This window comes from Ornithodoros turicata, unplaced genomic scaffold (genome assembly GCF_037126465.1).
Source record: "Ornithodoros turicata isolate Travis unplaced genomic scaffold, ASM3712646v1 Chromosome22, whole genome shotgun sequence".
In the NCBI taxonomy this organism is placed as follows: Eukaryota; Metazoa; Arthropoda; class Arachnida; order Ixodida; family Argasidae; genus Ornithodoros; species Ornithodoros turicata.
Window position 1 is genome coordinate 511,134 of NW_026999340.1, and position 13,778 is coordinate 524,911.

A 13,778-nucleotide genomic window follows, 5' to 3' on the forward strand; every position below is an offset into this window, starting at 1 on the left:
GATTGGTTGGTTGACTGATTGGCTGGCCGGCTGTTTGATTGATTGGTTGGTTGGCTGATTGGTTGGTTGGTTGACTGATCGGTTCGTTGGCTGACTGATTGGTTGGTTGGTTTGTTGCCTCATTGATTGGTTGACTGTCTGACTGATTTTACAGACTGTTTTACTGACCGATTGACTAACTGACTGGTTGGTTGGTCGGCTGATTCATTCGTTGGTTGGTTGACTGACTAACTGATTCACTTGTTGATTGGATGACTGATTGGTTGGTTGGTTGCCCAACAGACTTTTTGGTTGAGTGACTGATTGATCGGTTGGTTGACTGATTGGCTGACTGATTGATTGGTTGCTTGACTGACTGCTTGATTGGTAGGTTGACTAACTGACTGACTTCATGATTGGATGACTGGTTGGCGGGATGATTGATTCACTGATTGGTTGACTGACTCATTAATTGGTTGGTTGACTGACTGATTGAATTGTTGATTGACAGACAGATTGACGACATGTATGCCTGATGTGCTTCGAATTTTCGAATCCCTCTCCTGTATCTCGCGTAAACCTGCCCTGAGCTCCTGCACTGTTTTACCAGGACTCAGTAAGCCCAGGGCAGGCACAGGCACACGTGCATAGGTGGACCAGGTTAGGCAGTATTCAGATTATTCCATCGATATGGTAGTGCTTGTGTTCGAGGATAGCCATCCAGTAGGCGGGTACGCAGAGGCACTATGATACACGGTAAGCTCAGCGAGAAAATGCTCAGAAGGCTCTTTATCTGACCACTTGCTGAAGACTACGTAGTCGTATAAAGCGAATAAAACGAGAGCAATAGCAGCGCAACTGCAGAATACAACGTCCATAAGGTTAGCCCCGTTTATGGCACAGATGATACAAACAGTGGCTAGCGTCAAGTAGACGATCCGAAGGACACAGTGTAGGAAATAATCCATCACTGAATCAACTAGATACACAGATACACACTGATATACACAGAGGTATGCAGCAAAATAGCAAGATGCCAACGTACAGTCTCGCGTTTTGTGTGATGCTTGTCATCGTCTATGGTGATTCAGCAATTTGCTATTTCGACGCATGGAAACGCCGTTATCGCTTCACCAAGGCAGCCGTTGGTTGAATCGATGGTTTGTAATCCTCATTACAATAAATCTATGCGGCAGATCCTTTGTATATAATTTATTCGTACCATGAATCAAAATGTCGTCGCCTCTACGAATGTGCGCCGCCACCAGATGGAGAAAGGAAACAGAAGCTGCCTCTCCATCCATTCTTCTAGGGGCGGAAGTGCCACCTTTCGCATTGTCTTCGACATGACCGCTCGAGTAACCACAATAACGAGGCGCCACGCTTTACCTGACGCAGACAACGCGAGATGCGGTTGTTATATGTTATCGTTGTGTTAAGCCCACGCGTGCAGTTTTATTTCTGTATGTTCCGAATCATACTCTTCTATTACATGGTCAGTCACGGACTGCAGGACGCCTACTCAGGACGAGAAACGTTAAGTCAAGGAGTTATTCGGATGAGTGATCGAGCTGCTTTTCGTTGAATGAGAGGCGCAGTCTGGACAGGAATACGTTACGATGAAGGTGGTTGCGCGTGATGGTGAGAAAAACAAAAGCGTGAGAGTATAGTGCAAGCAAGAAAGCGATTGAAAACCATAGCTTTAAATATGGTCACGAGGCGTAGAGGAAGAGAGAGCGGTTTAGACGAGTCTTTGTACTGCCTCTGCGATCAACGAGAGGAACATCGTAGATGCTGTAGTCTCGCGTAGCCCTGCTAGCGGTCTACTGGGACTGCATCTGGGGCTTGCCTAGCAGTCCCTACCTAACAGTTTATATACATATTAAAGTAAGAAAAATAAAACAAATTTCAAAACTTACAAACTAGCCGCACGGGACTACGCGAAGTGATGTGATGTGAAGCGTAGATAACGAACTCTTGGAGGGTCCAGGAACTAGCAGTAGATCATGGTGTGGATAGTGCGATAGGGTATTATATCTGACGGAATGGTATCTTCTTTGGGCAATGATATGTTACGCTAAATACTATTGTAGGAAATTGGAGACGACGATGACGTGTCCCGGATCACCTGCCATTTGTTCCTGGCGCATGAGCGCGTGTTTTCGATTTCATTCTTCTACGACGGCCGACTGATTTACTAATCTTTTCTGGGATCGTCCTGGCCACATAGGACAATTAAACTTCTCTCCCTCAAGTTGAAGTTGTTCTTTTTTACGCGATATTTGGTGCCGAAACGTGGGAGCCCAGGTCTTTCCTGGAACAAACTCTGGAACCCATGTCTCTGTCGGGAACCCAGTCTTTTCTGGAATATCAGCGAAAGAACTCTTCAACGATGAACCGCCTTCGAAAGCTACGCGCCCGGTTCGGTCACGAATTACGAAGCTGCCTGACGAAAATTAAGAAAGTGCAAGAGATTAAGAAAGGAAAGGCTGAAAGTCCTTCACGTCAAGACCTCGAGTTGAAGCTGGCTCTCCTTACCGTGAAGGCCGCCTTAGTTAGGGAATGCGAAATAGCGACAATTGTCGACGATCAAGAGATTGATGCTGAGGCGCAAGGATGCGATCAGTATCTGGAAACTGTCGCTTAGGCAACACTCGGTGTCAATGGACATATCTCGTAATCCATCGTACAGTTGCCTTCAACCGGCCATGACAGGCCATCCACCTCTACGGAACACTGGCACCACGTTCTCGCGCTTGCCCAAACTTCAGATTGACTCGTTTACGGGAGAGCTATCAGCATGGCAATCGTTCTGGAATCAGTTCAACTCCGGTGTGCACGTGGACTCGTCTCTGTCGGTAATCGCAATATTTTAATGTCTGCGTTCGCTTGTGAAAGGAAAGGCTGAGCTGGCCATAAAGGGACTCGACTTAACTGTGGACAATTATCCTGCAGTCATCAGCATCCTAGAACAACAGCTCGGGAATCGGGATCGACTAATAGCAGAGCATATGGGACAGCTTTTAGAACTCCCTCATGTATCATCCTCTGACGACGTGACTAAGCTCCGTGTACTTTATGACACTTGTGGGGGCGCTGGTAGCAATAGGGATGTAGCCCCTTGGGGGCACTAGTTGTTTGCTGGGGATAAAAAAGCGGGCGCAGCAGGGAAGTGAGGCAGTGGCTGCCACGCAGCCTGGGCGGACAGAACCTGTTCTGATGCGCTGGCAATGCGATCTGGAATGTGGGATAATAAACAAGGTTGCTTGGGAGTGAACCCGTTTTTGTGGCTTTTCCCATGCGCGGTTGATGAGCAATGAAGAAGAATATGCTCCAGATCCTCAAGCACACCACAGTGGCAGAAGGTGAGATAGTCAACTTGTCTCAAGCGGTAACGCGACTGAGCTGTAAAGGCCACATCGAGACGCATTCGGTGGATTAATGCGGCATCTTGACGAGAGGTGTTTCGTGGCATGCGGAAAGCGAGCGTTGGATCAACTCTGCTCAACGTAGAGGGGGGAAGAATGTCGGTTGTCCATTGGCGGGAAGCCAGGGGTGTCCCTAGGCGTCGGAGAATTGAACGGCGATCTCCTCTCAGCAGAACAATACTGGTCCGTCTCCTATACGAGCGTGCTGCTTCTGCGGCGCTGTCGGCCTGCTCGTTCCCCACGACACCACAATGGGCTGGAGCCCACTGGAGAACTAGCCTGTGGCCTGCTGCGTAGATAGTGTGGTAAGCCATTAACACATCTGTGACTAGGGGTGCGGATGGGTCTCGCATGCCGGAATTCAATTCAATTCAATTCAATTGCTTGAAGTGCAGATTTCGAGTCTGTGAAGACTGCCCATTCCCGCGGTGTAAAATCAGCGATGTGTTGTAGAAAGAAAAGGATGGCATAGAGTTCCGCAGCTGTGGAGGAGGTTGGATGTGAAAGGCGTCTTCCGTGCACTACGCCTTCGGATGGTATGACGAATACTGAGGCGGACCTGATGTTTAGGGATGCGCCATCGGTATATGCTGCGGTAAACGTAGAAAACTTCTCGTCTACCAGAGCATGAAAATGGGCTCGGAGGACTTGAGGGCGGACCTGGTCTCTTCTTTCCAGGAGGTTAGAAAGGCCTACAAAAGTGGGCGGTACCGGTAGAGACCAGGGGGCTTCCGGCGGTATAGTGTCCTTAGTTATGAAGCCAGTGAGAGCCATGTGTTCCATAAGCACGCTCTGCTCATTCTGTTACTATAAAAGAGGGGTCATTTGTGGTTCACGATCCCGTGGGAGGACTGCGGCACATCTGAAGCAACATGGCAGGGCACAAGGGCGCACCTGTCGAGCTTCCATGCTCACCATTAACTACGTTAAGACATCAGGTGAGAAATGATGCACCACAGACACCTGCTAAAGACGTCAAACCTTTTTGCATTGATGGCCGTCTCAGCCAATATTATACTTTACGTGGTTCTCTTTCTTAGCATAAATAGGTTGTACCTTCCGGTCTGTTCAGTCATGGACACATTGCCTTCATGTTACAATTTTTTCTAGGAAAGGAGTCCTAGCACATATCAAATCTCTCTTCGCTGGTTACGAGTGAGAAATGCTGTGAACAAGCACGTTCTTTTTGCTAGGTCCTGTGCTGGACACCTCAGATGTTATACCCTTGTTTCCAAGCAAGTGACATCAAACGATACAACATTGCACCATGTTTAGTAAACTAGTGAAAGAGAAGTGTTAGCATTAGAGGCTTGCGAATATTGAAATTCCCAAAAAGGAGTACCTGAAATTAGTACCCTGCGAATATTAAAGTGAATATCAGGTATCATTTACCATAAAAAGGCACATAACTCTTGCAACTTACAAGAGACAATATATAAGAAAACTAGCAAAGGCACAATTAATGGGTTCACGACCCATTGAAAAATGTCCAGGCACAATGAGCCTAATTTATTTTTGCTTGGTACAAAGCATATCTGACTAGCTGCATTTGTGTAGTCAGGTAAAATGAGGAACTATACTTTCCATGAAACAACCAATCACAAACTGAGAAAATATTCAATTCATATTTCAATATTCACACCAATCTAGTTAGCATGGTGACTCCATTTGTCTTTTACTGCACACTTCCATAGTTTTGTGTGTTTCTCGTTGTCTCAGTTTCCATGTAGCTGGTGTCACTGCAATTACCAGTAAGTGCATCACAGGGGCATTTCTTTGATTAAAGTCATTCGTATTAATCCCTTGGTTTATTTATTGTATTCCTGGAAGTGCTGGAGCCTCCATTAAAAAGGAAAAGTTCGGAAAAAGGCTATGGGCACTGCAAGGTACTGTCGGTTCCACAAGGAAATGTTACGACTGCTGCCGAGCCAGGAGGTGCTGCAGGATCAACGTGTCACTACAGAAGTTACCATACGCTGCATTAAGCACAAAGCCGCACCGAGGAAGGCACTTACCACAGTAAAGACAAGGGCTGTTGCAGGTGAGGCAATAATCTTAACATTACACTCCGTAAACGATCATGCCAGAATTAGTAACGTATACCCCATGCTATGTCATGTGTACTGCCATTCTGTCATGTATTTTCCGCAGGAATAGGCACTGCGCATGGACGCCACCATAATTTTTTCCAGGGAGTGGGGTAAGGGAGTAGAATGTCTTGTCGCCCAATATGATCGTAATCAAAGTAGGCTCTTAGGCCTACAGAACGTATGAAAACACAAAATGCAGTATACAGGCCACCCATGGTACTTGGAAAATAATAGCGGATATCAGGGATCCCGTTAGAGTTCGTCATAACTGCTATGTGTAAAACGCAAGACATAATATCGGTTCGCTGACCAAGATGCGGGCCTATAGGAGGACACGGAGGGCAAGCACTTCCCAAGCCTCTGCCCTCGCCTAAGAGATGGTGCAGCGTTACCATTCTCGTAAGGCTTAAGCCATGGCACGCCAATCTAAACAACGGCTAAATGAGGCTTAGACAGGAGCACTGTTATTTCGCCTGCCGCAAGGCTTTTGCCATGGCACACCATTGATGTGGCAGAAGCCTTGCGACACACTTGACAACCTGACACTCGAAACAACGGTGACGCTGCACCATCTCTTTGGGGAGAGGAGAGGCTTGGGATATGCCTGCCCTCCGCGTCCTCCTATTGGCCCGCATCCAGGAGGCAGAGCCTCCCTCGATCTTGGTCAGTCAATGCAATGATAATCGGATTTTCAGTGACTGGCTTGAACAAAGTGAATGTATTGTAAAGTGTAATGTGCTGTAGCCAGACAAGCAAGCAATATATGAATGATCAAGTCAGGTTACACGATGACATGAGTAAATAGCTCCAAACACAGTCATGTGTGCGCTGGCTGGGCACGATGCTGGGAAGTAGCATAACAACACCTTCATCACCCTCTTCCCAAGAAAAATGTGCCATCAGTGCTCTTGTGTGCAAAGGTTGTGTCCAACTATATATGTATTTAATTATGTAGATGTGGAGAATCATAAAACTGTGTGATAACTTTATATGGTTATTTTTTCTGTGATAGTATGCAGCATGGTCATTCTAAATGATCTAATGGTCCTGCTTAACCCCCCTCTGCCCAGCTCTTTGCAAAAAAAATATGATACTCTGTCAGATTACTAGGCATTTGCCATAGTTTTACTAAAAAATATGGACCCGTTCTCTAGATACGTTTCAAGATTTACGCAGAAAGAGAAAACAATATTATGTAGGAAGAAGCCGAGAGGACTGACTTCTCCAGACGAACTGGGTTTTGTGGCACGGAAGGTGCCACAGAACCCAGCACAATCAGACCCCAGCAGTGCGCAAAAGCTGATTTCCTTGCCAACTTTTTATTTTTACTACAAGAGGCGGGCAGGTGTTTCGGTGGTATTTTTTGCATGTTTGCAATTCTTTTAAGGTACCTTGCGCTCAAGGAGGAACGGGAAATTTTGTGCTTGCTTACCACACCCTATAGAAAATATTGGTACGTTTTGAGACTTGTCCTTATAACAGATTTTGCTCCATTAAATTCTACACATGATAGTTTTCGAGAGGATAGAGAGGTAGCAAGGGAGTGGTGGATAGATGCATATCTTGAAAAACAGAGACTAGAGGACCTTGTCTGTGTTGTCGTTTTTTGTCCCCTAGTCTCGGGTTTTTAAGTTATGATGACAGTTCTGTCAAAGTTGGTTGTTGCTGTTTTCCGAAGTGAAGCGGAGGATGCAAACTTCATAATTGCTGTACCTGAGCAATGTTGTATACTCTATTCCTTTAACCTGTGGTTTTGTTTATATCGGACAAACTTCACAGAGTGTGAATGACAGACGAGGTCAATATCGAAATAGCGTGGACTTTAATTTAGCGGCCCACATAAAACTTTGTCGAAACGGTTCGCCACTCTGGGGGGAGACTTCTATCATTACACCGTGGATTTTTTCGTGATTTATTTCGAGGAGTTTATTCTCGAAGTTTATTTTGCGAAGTGTAAACCAGAGTGATCCCGAATATACCATATTGCATCACAAAATTGAAGAAAACATGTAATGATAGGGTCCATAAGAGTAAGGATTAGGACTTATTGGTGATCCATAATTAAAAACAGTAAAAACGTTGACAGTGGCTTCCTCAAACAAAAGTGCCTCCTGACCCCTACACTTTTTCATGATTCCTCATTTGTCAAACAGTTACGCAGTTCATGCAAGATTCTAAGAGCCCAAGTAGTTTGTTTGTGTATCATTTTTTCTGTTATATTCGGCCAACCTGGAGTTTACGCTACGAGTGGTTATGCCAATGTACTCCTTCCCACACGTGAAAAGGATTTTATAAACACCATTTTTTCTACATTGCATGCAGGCTGTTTATTTTCGTCCTTTCAATTACTTCAGCTTCGTTATTGGCAGCGAACTGAGAATTCATTATAACAGATTTACTTGTTTTGTCAGCAATGAAAAGGAAAATATAATATTCTTTGAACTCATTGGTTACAGCCTTCAAAGATTTTCTCTCGTCTCTGAAATGCCTGACGTCCTTCAGAACATTTAGAGCACCTCCATAAAAGAAGGCTCTTTTTTCTTCATTAACTCTATTGGCTAGAGTTCATGTCAAGTAATAGATCAGACGTACATGGTTGTAGCGCACTTGCATCGAATTTAAAGGAGATGCCTTTTTTTACAAAAAAGCGAAGTGTGCATTGGTTCCACAACCGTCCCGATACTCAGTAGTCTAGTTTTGGCTGAATATGATAGAAATATACTCGTAGAAACTGAACATAAAATGAAAAAGCACCTTACCATAGAAGCTTTTCAATATGTTGATGATTATTTGGTTCTTGTAAACAATTTAGACTGTGAAAAAGAAAGAAATAATGGACATTGTGAGTAATAACTCGCCAGGTGTGCTTTTTATCGCAGATGAGCTTAATGATTCAAAAGTTCAATTTTTAGACTTGATTCTTTAAAAAAAGAACTCTATTGGTTGTGAACGCAGACAAAAGTCCATAAAACCAGTTCTACCGTATAGACCAGGCCACTCAAAAACTGTGAAGTCAGCTATCTTAATTGGAGCTATAAAAAGCACCTTGTGTAGGTCTCGTGAACACAAGATAGAGGAAAGCTTTTCCAAATACTTCAATAGATTCAAAAGCGCCAGGTACCATGAGTCGCCAGATTCCGACATTTTACACTCACTTGGTCGAACCTTTTGAACTACATGTTGAACTCCACCATCATCTCTGTTCTTCTCTGGTCATCATCTCTTTGTTTTCTCATCATCTCATAATCTGCTTGTACTCTCTGTGTGTAAGCGTACTGGGGCAGCCAGTTCGACTTTGTCGAAACTCACGTCCCCATTTTTTTTCCTTTATCACATCACCATCACCACCGTCACCGTGGGTCGTATATCTTACGGATATATGTGTTCGGGTATTTGGGGACTTAAAACTGTCGTGGCGCTAGTGGCTTGTGTTGCGGACACTGAAGACGATGCGCGAGAGCTCGGCCTGGATGATTCTTCTGGCTGATTCGTCTGGAGACATAGGCCACATGCATCTACAGGTCGTCAACCGCGCGAGCGGCTCAACAGCAGGCACTATCGATCTGTGTTGGACCTTGTTAGACCTTCTCATTTTTCTCCGATTCCTATGTCAAGGGATGCGGGTGCCCGAGAGCGACAAAGGCGTTGTCGTGATAAACGCGCACGGGACCGATCTTTTGGAAAAGACGCATATGTGTGGATGCTTGACCCACAGAGGAAAGGTCACTGGAAAACCGGAACAATTATGGAAAAAGAAGGGAGAGTGATCTTCCATGTGCGAGATGCTGATGAGAAGATTCATCGAGTGCATAAGGACCATCTTAAGCTCAGGGAATCTTTGGAATCGTGGGAAAGCAGATTTTCAAAGACAACGGCAGATCAAGATCTTGTGCTCGAGGGACCGGAATTTCCTTTACCGTTCCCTGAAGTGGAGGACCCACCATTGAGTGACGGAAATCGTGATACGTCCTTAAGTGTCCAACCACCGAGGGATGTACAGGCTATCGCACCTTCAAGTGAAGCGGCTCCTACGGGCGACAATGCACGCCGATACCCCTTGAGGATCCGTCCTTCAGTAGACCGCTATGGCTCTACTTATTAAAGGGGGAGGTATTGTAGTGGCGCTAGTGGGTTGGGTTGCGGACACTGAAGACGATGCGCGAAAGCTCGGCCTGGATCATTCTTCTGGCTGATTCGTCTGGAGACATAGGCTCCAACATGTATTGTCTCGTCCCTAGTTACTCATATGAAATCGTTGTTATTCCCACGCATACCGACTATCTCAAAAACAGAGAAAATAAAAATACACTGCGGAAATTAACAACGTAGCGGTTATTCCACATGTGCACACTGCTTCCCCTGGTGCACATATGGAATAATGGAATTTGCGGAAAAATTTGGAGTTCAAATTGTTTTAAAAGAAGGAACGTCTTTAAATTCTCTATCTAGTAGATGACTGCCGTCAGAGAAACGCAGGTTGTAAGATAAAGCGTACAAACATGTACATACAACGTAGAAAAAATGTTGCTTGTAAAACCCCATTTGTCGTTAAGGAGTACATTAGCATATCCACTCTTAACGTAAACACCACGTTGGCCGAACATAAGAGAAAAAATAATCCACAAAGCAAACTACTTCAACACTCAGAATGTTGCTTGAATTGCGTACCTTTGTTTCACAAAACAGGAATCGTGAAGGGTGTTGGGGTCAGGGGACACTTTTGTTTGAGGAAGCCAGACAGATAGAAAATAAAAATGAAAAATGTGTCAGTCAGGCGTCAATATTTTATACTGATAAAATCCATCGGTTCCTGGAAATACCGTTAAGAGGTAATCGCTAGATTATATATTGGTACATGTTTTGCTGACAATGGAAATACTCTATTCATGCATCACTAAAATCAATTTGTTGAAAGTTCAGTGCTGTGTGTTGTGTGTGTCCGTTTCGACGTGAAAACGTCTGCAAGTTCGGTTTGGTCGCCAGGTCAAAATTTACAATCCAACGAAATTATGCCGAATTTCATGTTGCGTATAACTCGGTGAGTAATAAACCGATAACAATCAACCGGCTCAATGCAGATAGCTTACACCTGTAAGATTCTACCTAACAAAGTCGTTGCCGCGGCTGCCGCAAACTCTGGGTGCGGCGGGCGCGTGCAGGAAAGACGGAAATATAGGCTAACGTACCTTGCGGGCGGTCTATCTCGCGAACGCGTGAAGCTAGGACGCAGGTCAAGGTGTCGTTGGAAATTTCTTGAGAGGTTCTACCTGGACCTTAAGCGGTATCGGCTTCAACAACAATAACCAAAATTTGATAAATTTGCAAAGTTGAAATATCAAAATTTTGCCAGAATGTCATCATATATGAAACTAGAAGGTCACCACAATCGAAGGAAACGGCAATGAGAAGAAACGGCGTCTCTAGAGAAAGCCAAAAAGCCCCTAAAGTTCAGCACCGAGTGGTCGAGGGAGCTACGGGTGCGCCGAAGAGAATTAGCGGCGTTGGCAAATTCGAGTGCCGGCGCGCACAGCGAGCCCTTACCCTCTGCCAGCGGGGTAACTTCGACTTGTGCGAGTGTGAAAGTCACCTACAAAGACGATGGAGTGCATCCAGTGAGGGAGATCAGCACTGTGAAGGAACAGGAGCCGAGCAAGAGAATCAGAGATAGTGAAGTTTTCATGTAAAAGACCACGGCTCTGACACAACTGAGCCCGCCTCAATTTTCTTAAGTCCTGCACTGTCAAGGTTTTTATCGTTTTTAATTATGTAATAATAATTTCGTGTGGGTTTACAGATGAAATCGTAATGAACTCTAAGAAATGTTGGAAAATAACCGTTATCGTTCCCCTTTCACTATGGGGTACATATCGGGTGATGGAACGCTTTAGAGAACCTGTACAGAGCCTATAAATTATGCTGTGCTTCGGCAAAAACGCTATAATCCTTCATGTGATTCTCTAATGAAGGGCAGACATTTAGTAGTGCTTTACGGAGTGATAGGAGTGGAAATCTTGGAATATGATGGGCAGAAACTTTTTTGAGGCTGAAACACACTAGGTGACGCTGCCTCGGATTTGTGTTATATGTACGTTTGTGTGTACCAGAAAAAAGTGTTGGAGAGAATGCGAAGAGTGTTAATGAGTGTTCGGTTAGTTAAACGAAGCCCCATTGAAGTCGACGGAAAGCAGATGTCAGCGTTGGGTAATATGTTAACCACTCGCTCGGCAATCGAGATGCGCTTGGTTAGATTCCTGCCACTGTCTGGCTTTATCGACGACTGCTATATTGTGTTGGAATGGTTCCTCTTCAAATATTTCTGAATGCGCCTGCTACCGTGTATTTGCACGAGCGACATCCACACGGTATATTCTAGGGGAGGGGAAAAGCGAAAAAACATTAAGGGCGATTAATGTAATGAATGCGATGACAATGTGTTAGCATTAGACATTCGTCTTATTTGTGCTTCTTATACCGAATGCATACCTAGATCATACCACACAACCACACCACACTACATACAGACATGATACATATGGCATACGCCACACGACATGATACACAAACTCAGCCGCTCGCGAAACAGTCGGAGGACGCACAAGACACGTCTGAAGACGTCCAGAGACGAGGCGCAACTGAAGACGGCTCAGTGTTGCCAAATCTCATCCACAGGAACACGCTATTGGCGTCCCGAAAAGTCGCTAAAATTGAAACTGAAAGTCGCTAAAGAAAGTCGCTGCCACCACTGTGCCCTTTTTGTTCGTCGCACGTTATGAAACAATGTGGTGACAGATGTACCGCATATTTTAACGAATGAGTGTGCTAGACGGCCAAGAGAGGACATGACAACACGAGTTTGAGTGGATAAAAATAAGAGAAAGTAAACGAAATTCGGAACCTTGAGCATCTTCTGCTGAACTTTGTCTGCCATTGTCATCGTAAGCACGTAATGGTGGTTTGTTTATTGCTTGCAAAAGGTTCCGACGCTTTCTCGTGTTTTTCTGACTTGCTATGCTTCTTTATGTCTGACAGCCTCGCATAAATCTGAGACTAGCAGTAGATGGCCTTAACCCGTGTGTCGCTGTCGTTTTTTTTTTTTTTCATTCTAAAACGATAAACCTCTCAGTTCAAGGGAAAACGAAGACATCTCCACGTCGGCGAGTCAGCGAAGGGGCAAACTTGAAACGGCTCAAAGGACTAGCGCTGCGAAGAGCAGAAACGAAACTGGACGCCGCACGGAGCACGCAGTACCTCTCCGTGACACATGTGATTGACCCTAAGCGGATTGAGGGACGGGGAGGTCCGGATATCCTGACCCAACTTCAACTTCGGTCGTTAGTTTCAGCTCACCTTGGTAGTGAATGGCATGCTGTCCAAGGCAGGAACGCCCCCCCCCCCCCGTCAGAAAAATTCTGGATCCGGATCTGCCTGAGCAGCCCATCACGAAAATGAACACTGACTCTGTATTGACTCTTTCTTTTGGGTCTATGTACTACATTGACATCCTATTACATTTCTCAGTTTCCTGACTTCTGTAAATCTCTATGTCCTTCATATTGATTTTCGATGTATGTACTATTGTATATACATGAGCCATACAGATTATATTGCAACCCTATTCCAAATTGGCTACCGTGTACGTATTGAGAAGCGTCAATAGACATTATGCAATAGAGACTCCATACAAAAATGCTAAAAAGCGGGTTCGGCAGCTTCCAATCGCTGCACCCTGGCATGATTTAGCTTGCGTGTATGTGTGATGCAAAACAGAAAAGCTACAGGTATACAGTTTCTGTGAATTTGTTTTATTGCACGTTCCACAATGCAGAATAGCCGCAAATCACTTTCAGGACGCACCCTCCAGGGCTACGGGGGTCTGTGGGAGTAAGACATTTCTTCATTGTCCTGAACCTCGGCCACCACACATTTGCTTTTGTGTTTCTCTTTGTTAGTTTCTGGTACTTCCCATAACGAAGAATGAGTGTGGCAGTTTAAGGCAGCTTAAGAAGCAAACGGAGAAAAATATAGTGAGAGAAATATAAAGAGAACCAACATGTCCGAAAAAGTCACTTCGAAAGGTCATGAAAATTCTTCCCAGGACCAGTACTGCACGACGGTACTGGCATGTGTGTGTATTGTCATCAAGCACGAGAGCTACCGAGGTGGTAGTCCTGTTTGGACGCTGCGGAGTGCAGTACAGTTCTAGCGAGCTGGCGAGAACATGATTTGCCACTCACCCTGAACGTGGCGGAAAAGACGAGTAGACATCAGCCAGCGGCGGGAG